Raw genomic sequence first — 8,449 nt, forward strand, 5'->3', positions numbered from 1 at the left:
GAAGAATTAATGGGATTTAAAATTACACACAGCACAAACAAATAAGAATGGCAGGTACAAAAGCATCTTTGGTGGAATACTAATGCTTTTTTTTTTTTTTACCAGAAATGACTTATTTTGCATATTTTCATTAATACTTTGTTATTCATATGAGGTGTCCCTACACTAAAAGATTTTGCACACACTATACAGCATTGTTACATGTCAACTACTGTATAATTAAAAGCCTCGGCATTTGTATACAGTACATATTAAGAAGCGTGGCAGTTCCACTCACTTTGCCAAGCTGTCGCAAGATGCACAACTTAATAAATCCCATTTTATCAACACATCTATGCTCAATTTCTCCAACACTTCAAATGCTACAGGTAAAAGTCCTTCCAATTCAAGATTTATGCAATGAAATAAAGTGGGTGATAATACTTTAGGGCCTCGAGGCTCACCTTGCAACAAATAACTAGCAAGGGCACGGAGGGGGATGAAGAATGACAGTATCCGGTAGGCAAGGCTCCACTGTATTAAAACCTAAATGAAATCATTAATAATAATCACAAAAGATTTTAGATATTTTTAAGATTCAGTACTTGTATTTTTATTATATTAAGATATTTTTAAGGTAGTTTAATACACTTATGTACTGGGGTATAGCGTTTAGTACATCATGCTGTACAATTACATTGTCTTGAGCTTTGGGCCATGAACACAAAAACCTGCTTGATCAAAACCGCATATTTTTCAGTGTAATCAACTTGTAACTTTTCCTAATGAAGTGGCACGGTTCAAACACCTGGCCAGGGGTCGAAGTGGCATGGTTCAAACACCTGGCCAGGGGTCGAAGTGGCACGGTTCAAACACCTGGCCAGGGGTCGAAGTGGCACGGTTCAAACACCTGGCCAGGGGTCAACGTGGCATGGTTCAAACACCTGGCCAGGGGTCGAAGTGGCATGGTTCAAACACCTGGCCAGGGGTCGAAGTGGCACGGTTCAAACACCTGGCCAGGGGTCGAACTGGCACGGTTCAAACACCTGGCCAGGGGTCGAAGTGGCACGGTTCAAACACCTGGCCAGGGGTCGAAGTGGCACGGTTCAAACACCTGGCCAGGGGTCGAAGTGGCACAGTTCAAACACCTGGCCAGGGGTCGAAGTGGCACAGTTCAAACACCTGGCCAGGGATCGAAGTGGCACGGTTCAAACACCTGGCCAGGGGTCGAAGTGGCACGGTTCAAACACCTGGCCAGGGGTCGAAGTGGCACGGTCCAAACACCTGGCCCGGGGTCGAAGTGGCACGGTCCAAACACCTGGCCCGGGGTCGAAGTGGCACGGTCCAAACACCTGGCCCGGGGTCGAAGTGGCACGGTCCAAACACCTGGCCCGGGGTCGAAGTGGCACGGTCCAAACACCTGGCCCGGGGTCGAAGTGGCACGGTCCAAACACCTGGCCCGGGGTCGAAGTGGCATGGTTCAAACACCTGGCCAGGGGGTCTAAGTGGCACGGTTCAAACAGGATTCTATCCTTGTAATTTTTTCCACCACGCTAGCCACAATTTCAATTAATAAACCACTCCTTATGCTCAATAGTACAGTATTTTAATAAAAGATTATTAGCACTTTAAAACTGTATAAAAAAATTACGAGGCATTTTACAGGCTAACATTGATGAACTAATCCAGTACCTTTCAATGAACGTTTTATACCCAGAAAAAACAGTACAGCATAGTACAGTACTGTATGTAACCAATTGTCATTTAATTTGAAGTCATTAACCTAAAATACTGTCCAAATACAGTATTGCAAATAATCTATATACAGTACTTGGTATTTTATCGAGGCTAACGGTGAATCTTCCAAACTTCGTTAAAAAGTTAAAAGATTAATTATTTGAGGAAAATTACAATTATACCTGCCAGTCAAAATTTGAATTAGCGAGACCAAAACACAATCTGTTAAACCAATTCTAGAAAATACCATGAGAAAGCTGTATTAAGAATGAAAATAATATTTTACTGAAGCATTAATGAAAAATAATAAATGTAAAGCCGAGAACGCCAAGCAATACACCAAGTCTACTATACGTACACCACCATGTACATTCATGCTCTAGGCTACGTAACTCCAGATAATCTGCCAAACATTACCCGGAACTACCACTAGTCCCTACACTACGAGAACCACTTCACCCACAGCCAGTCGAACATGCACAACCCTGGCAGCACCAAGCATTGTGGAGCAATTCTCCCCGATTGCTTTACGTCAAGGCTACGTAAACCTCGACATAGTCTAGGGTAGAACTGGACCATGTACGGTAACATCGTACATTTGTAAGACAACTGGTAAATGCCACTACTAGCGTTTCCCCCAATTAGGGCAACGCCAGTAGTGGCAAGATCATGTCATTCCATTATTACAATTCATAATGGTTTTTTGGGTTTCTTTTTTCCAAAAAGTGAGCAATGATCTGTAGTGAGGCACACTAGATAACTCCAAAACACGATGTTGGTATAATAATTCAGCACCTGCGGTGTTAGTGCCCCGCTGCCACCACACACACTGGGGGTCCACCACACACACACACTCCCCTCTATTCACCCTTTAAAGGTCACCTTCAACACTCACCCACAACACACGCACCACCTCACAATTGCTTCAACCCACTCCAAAAAAATATATATATATACCTTCAGCGCCAGTGTCTATTGCTGGTTTTGCAATAGACGTATTCACAAAGATACTACTGATCATTCAGAAAGGTCTTCTAACTTGACAAGTCCTGGTTGTGTCCATAATCATGCAGTATGAGCCGCGTGAATATCATGTTACCAGGTAGTTATCAACCCAACCTCAGCATGCTAACTGACCTTGAACTACCAGATATAAAAAGACCACCCGGCGTCCAACTTAAAGAGTTGAATGCATCAATCACCCGGCATACTATCACCTGTCAACTCCCCCGGCCCCCCTCCCCAGGCCAAGCCCCAGCCTCCCCACAGGATGTCATTGACGGGACTTAAAATAAACTAAGCGTAACGGAGCCTCCAAGCACGTCTACTGGACCCTATCTCCCACCCACCCCCGGGGGGACAATCTCTACGTCATATTACGCCTACTTTCACGTCTAGATTGACACCGCCTGCATGGGCACTTACCTTCCTCGCGACGGCACCGTCCTCACTCGCAAACACCCACCCTCTCCTGCAGGAATTAGCTACGAGTTATAAATAAATCTTGGCTACAGGAGCCGGGGCCGTCGTCTGCTCCGCCAATCAGCTGAGACAGCTACCTTCGCCCGCCGGGTTCGACTGCCTTTATGCCCTGCTCCGAGTACATACTTAGCTATTTCATTCGTCAGAAGGGTTTTGAAACGTTGATGACTTGGGGGGGAGGAAAAAGATGCGAGAGTACTCACCTGGGCGGTGTGTCTGAGGCAAGAGAAGAAGGACACTGAAGGTGACCTTGTTGCTGCTACGATAGCGAAGTCTGCGCAGGACGACGCTCCCTGCCAGATGTCGCTGGCTCTCCACCCTCTTAATGCATCTTCTTCATATAATATACCATTATTTATTCATCATATTAAATAACTATTATTAACAAATTAGCTTACATTGCGGTATAAGCGATAATTGCTCATATAAATTAATTAAATATTCTGTTTTTCGGTATATTTCTTCTGAAACGTGAATTATCGTACATTTGTAAGACAATGACGCAATCATTGCGTCAATTTCTCGCGCCACATTTATTTTTTTATTGAAGCTTTCACTTCTATGAACTAATGGTTGGTTTGTTATACATATTCAATGTTGCTAATTAATTGTTACATACAAGAATAGTTAAGTGGATTAATAATATTTATACACTCTGAACAAATGAGAGACCATTTATTTTGAATTGAATTAAATGAATTTAGCCCTGTACAGTTCCCCACGTGAGCAGACCTGTGCGCATGCTTTCCCATATATCATATGTATTGTATTATTTATTTATATGTAAAGAAGGTACATGGGTTGTGAAAGTACAGATGCAGATAATTAAATGGTTACATCAATGTTTCAAAGCCTTTACAATACGCATGGTGTTCGGCCAAGTAAGAATAATAATAATAATAATAATAATAATAATAATAATAATAATAATAATAATAATAATAATAATAATAATAATAATAATAATAATAATAATAATGTTTATTGAGGTAAGAGTACATACATACAAAATGAGTTACGAACATAATGTTGAGTTTCTAGATAGAGCTAATATATACTATGCCTAAAGCCATTAATACGCACAGCGTTTCGGGCAAGATGTGAGAAAACACTTAAAAATTAAGACAAACTAATTGAGATCAAAAGAAAGAATTGGACTGAAAAAGTGAAAAAAGTATAGAGAATAACAATAGTTATATGTTGGATGGAAACAGATATTTTAACAGAATCAGCATTAGTAATTTTAACTCAATAAACAGACTTGATTTTTTTATACACATGTTTTTGTACAAGTTTATTATACCTGGAAAATATCAGCAGTTATACAAGTTGGTCAGTAATCAGCATGTTCGAAAATAGCAGGACATAGTTTGACATTTAGGAGGTAAGGTAGGTTACATGGAGTTGATTATGTAGTACTGTACTTTGTTTTTCTCTTAAACTGCTTGAGTGAATCAGTCTTTGATGTGATTGGGAAGGTCATTCCACATTTTGAATCCCTTGATTTGCAGAGCATTTTTATATAGGGTTAAGTCACACTCTTGAAATATCAAATAGACATATGTTTCTAGTGTGGTGCCCATGGGTTCTGTTACAACCTTCAAGGAAGCGTTTAAAGTCAAGATTGGCATTACAGTTCTGAGATTTATATATATATATATATATATATATATATATATATATATATATATATATATATATATATATATATATATATATATATATATACAGAGAGAGAGAGAGAGAGAGAGAGAGAGAGAGAGAGAGAGAGAGAGAGAGAGAGAGAGAGAGAGAGAGAGAGAGAGAGAGAGAGAGAGAGAGAGAGAGAGAGAGAGAGAGAGGGAGGGAGAGAGAGAGAGAGAGAGAGAGAGAGAGAGAGAGAGAGAGAGAGAGAGAGAGAGAGAGAGAGAGAGAGAGAGAGAGAGAGAGAGAGAGAGAGAGAGAGAGAGAGAGAGAGAGAGAGAGAGAGAGAGAGAGAGAGAGAGAGAGTACACTTGAGAGGATGTGCAGTGACTTAATATCTAACATATTCAAAGATTTAAGTAAGAGGTCCGAGTGCTCTCTGGGGCCAGAATGTGTTATTGATCTAATAGCTGATTTGTGTTGAGTAATTTAGAGGACATAGATGATTTTGGGTAGTAGAACCCCAAACACAGAAACCATAAATGAGATTAAGATAGATGAGAGAGTAATAGAGCGTTACGAGGGCAGGACGAGGTATTTGATTTTAGAAAGAATACCAACTGTTTTAGAAACAATCTTTAGATTAAGTCTTTAAATTAGGCTAATACAAAATTTGCTGTCAATTTTGACTAACAGAAGTAGTCACAGATATATAATAATAAAAATTATAGTTAACATAATTACTGTATTAATATTAATACTGTATTGTAATGTTAACAGGGGTCGAACCTGGCCTCAGGCCGGGCTCGGGGAGTAGAAGAAATCACTAAACCCTCTCCAGGTAGCCTTTCTCAGGTAGCCTCTCTCAGGTAGCCTCTCTCCAGGTAGCCTCTCTCAGGTAGCCTCTCTCCAGGTAGCCTTTCTCAGGTAGCCTCTCTCCAGGTAGCCTTTCTCAGGTAGCCTCTCCCAGGTAGCCTCTCTCAGGTAGCCTCTCTCCAGGTAGCCTTTCTCAGGTAGCCTCTCTCAGGTAGCCTCTCTCCAGGTAGCCTCTCTCAGGTAGCCTCTCTCCAGGTAGCCTCTCTCCAGGTAGCCTTTCTCAGGTAGCCTCTCTCAGGTAGCCTCTCTCCAGGAAGCCTCTCTCAGGTAGCCTCTCTCCAGGTAGCCTTTCTCAGGTAGCCTCTCTCAGGTAGCCTCTCTCAGGTAGCCTCTCTCAGGTAGCCTCTCTCCAGGTAGCCTCTCTCCAGGTAGCCTTTCTCAGGTAGCCTCTCTCAGGTAGCCTCTCTCCAGGTAGCCTCTCTCAGGTAGCCTCTCTCCAGGTAGCCTTTCTCAGGTAGCCTCTCTCAGGTAGCCTCTCTCCAGGTAGCCTCTCCCAGGTAGCCTCTCCCAGGTAGCCTCTCTCCAGGTAGCCTCTCTCAGGTAGCCTCTCTCCAGGTAGCCTCTCTCAGGTAGCCTCTCTCAGGTAGCCTCTCCAGGTAGCCTCTTTCAGGTAGCCTCTCTCAGGTAGCCTCTCTCAGGTAGCCTCTCTCCAGCTAGCCTCTCTCAGGTAGCCTCTCAGGTAGCCTCTCTCAGGTAGCCTCTCTCCAGGTAGCCTCTCTCAGGTAGCCTCTCTCAGGTAGCCTCTCTCCAGCTAGCCTCTCTCCAGGTAGCCTCTCTCCAGGTAGCGTCTCTCAGGTAGCCTCTCTCCAGGTAGCCTTTTTCAGGTAGCCTCTCTCAGGTAGCCTTTCTCAGGTAGCCTCTCTCAGGTAGCCTCTCTCCAGGTAGCCTCTCCCAGGTAGCCTCTCCCAGGTAGCCTCTCTCCAGGTAGCCTCTCTCAGGTACCCTCTCTCCAGGTAGCCTCTCTCAGGTAGCTTCTCTCAGGTAGCCTCTCTCAGGTAGCCTCTCTCCAGGTTGCCTCTCAGGTAGCCTCTCTCAGGTAGCCTCTCAGGTAGCCTCTCTCAGGTAGCCTCTCTCCAGGTAGCCTCTCTCCAGGTAGCGTCTCTCCAGGTAGCGTCTCTCCAGGTAGCCTCTCTCAGGTAGCCTCTCTCTAGGTACCGTCTCTCCAGGTAGCCTTTCTCAGGTAGCCTCTCTCCAGGTAGCCTCTCTCAGGTAGCCTCTCTCCAGGTAGCCTCTCTCAGGTAGCCTCTCTCAGGTAGCCTCTCTCAGGTAGCCTCTCTCAGGTAGCCTCTCAGGTAGTCTCTCTCAGGTAGTCTCTCTCAGGTAGCCTCTCTCAGGTAGCCTCTCTCAGGTAGCCTCTCTCCAGGTAGCCTCTCTCCAGGTAGCCCCTCTCCAGGTAGCCCCTCTCCAGGTAACCCCTCTCCAGCTAGCCCCTCTCCAGGTAGCCTCTCACCAGGTAGCCCCTCTCCAGGTAGCCTCTCTCCAGCTAGCCCCTCTCCAGGTAGCCCCTCTCCAGGTAAACCCTCTCCAGCTAGCCCCTCTCCAGGTAGCCTCTCTCCAGGTAGCCCCTCTCCAGGTAGCCTCTCTCCAGGTAGCCTCTCTCCAGGTAGCCCCTCTCCAGCTAGCCCCTCTCCAGGTAGCCCCTCTCCAGGTAGCCTCTCTCCAGGTAGCCTCTCTCCAGGTAGCCTCTCCAGGTAGCCTCTCTCTCAGGTAGCCTCTCTCATGTAGCCTCTCTCCAGGTAACCCCTCTCCAGGTAGCCTCTCTCCAGGTAACCCCTCTCCAGGTAGCCTCTCTCCAGGTAGCCCCTCTCCAGGTAGCCCCTCTCCAGGTAGCCTCTCTCCAGGTAGCCTCTCTCCAGGTAGCCCCTCTCCAGGTAGCCCCTCTCCAGGTAGCTTCTCTCCAGGTAGCCTCTCTCCAGGTAGCCTCTCTCAGGTAGCCTCTCTCCAGGTAGCCTCTCTCCAGGTAGCCCCTCTCCAGGTAGCCCCTCTCCAGGTAGCCCCTCTCCAGGTAGCCTCTCTCCAGGTAGCCTCTCTCCAGGTAGCCTCTCTCCAGGTAGCCTCTCTCAGGTAGCCTCTCTCCAGGTAGCCTCTCTCAGGTAGCCTCTTTCCAGGTAGCCTCTCTCCAGGTAGCCTCTCAGGAAGCCTCTCTCCAGGTAGCCTCTCTCAGGTAGCCTCTCTCAGGTAGCCTCTCTCCAGGTAGCCTCTCTCAGGTAGCCTCTCTCCAGGTAGCCTCTCTCCAGGTAGCAGCCCCCCCCCCCCTCACAAAAGGGAATTTTTACTGTTAAGTGAACAGATGCATTAGGTGAAAGAAAACGTACCCAAGATTCGAAGCCGGGATTCCTGACTGTGAGTCGAGAACGAAAACAGAACTCTCCTTCCGTACTTCATTTATCCTCATATTTACAACCGTTCATGTGTAATACGTATGTGCTCTTGCAGATAAAAATATTATTATTATTATTATTATTATTATTATTATTATTATTATTATTATTATTATTATTATTATTATTATTATTATTTTGGATAAAAACCCACACTTGTGGATTTTATGTAAAGAATTTACACCAGGTCTTTCTCACTCTTCTAAGTGCTTTGTCCAGATCTGAGTGTGTCCTCTCATACACTCGGACCTGGACAAAGCACTCCAGGAGAGTGCGAGACATTCGGTGTCAATTTGAGATGTCATGCATGTGTAGCGTGCTCTAGTGTGCGTGTGCAATCATGCGAGGGGGACGGAGGTGGGGTTGCACAT

At 45.3% G+C, this 8,449-nt stretch overlaps 1 protein-coding gene across 13 annotated transcripts in view; it reads right to left on the minus strand.

Annotated features, from left to right (window-relative positions):
• Pfk (ATP-dependent 6-phosphofructokinase) overlaps positions 1–3,477 on the minus strand; it is a 165,685-nt gene extending 162,208 nt beyond the window's left edge. For 9 of the 13 annotated variants that reach the window (XM_045764814.2, XM_045764812.2, XM_045764811.2 and 6 more), the window contains exon 1: positions 3,142–3,284. The gene's annotated coding sequence lies outside the window, so the exon portion shown is untranslated. Of the gene's footprint in view, positions 1–2,511; positions 2,576–3,141; positions 3,285–3,401 lie in introns of those variants that run through there. The other 4 variants (XM_069337696.1, XM_069337695.1, XM_069337694.1 and 1 more) reach the window with 4 other exon arrangements.
• Between the last annotated feature and the right edge of the window lie 4,972 nt (positions 3,478–8,449).

This window comes from Procambarus clarkii, chromosome 38 (genome assembly GCF_040958095.1).
Source record: "Procambarus clarkii isolate CNS0578487 chromosome 38, FALCON_Pclarkii_2.0, whole genome shotgun sequence".
NCBI lineage: Eukaryota > Metazoa > Arthropoda > Malacostraca > Decapoda > Cambaridae > Procambarus > Procambarus clarkii.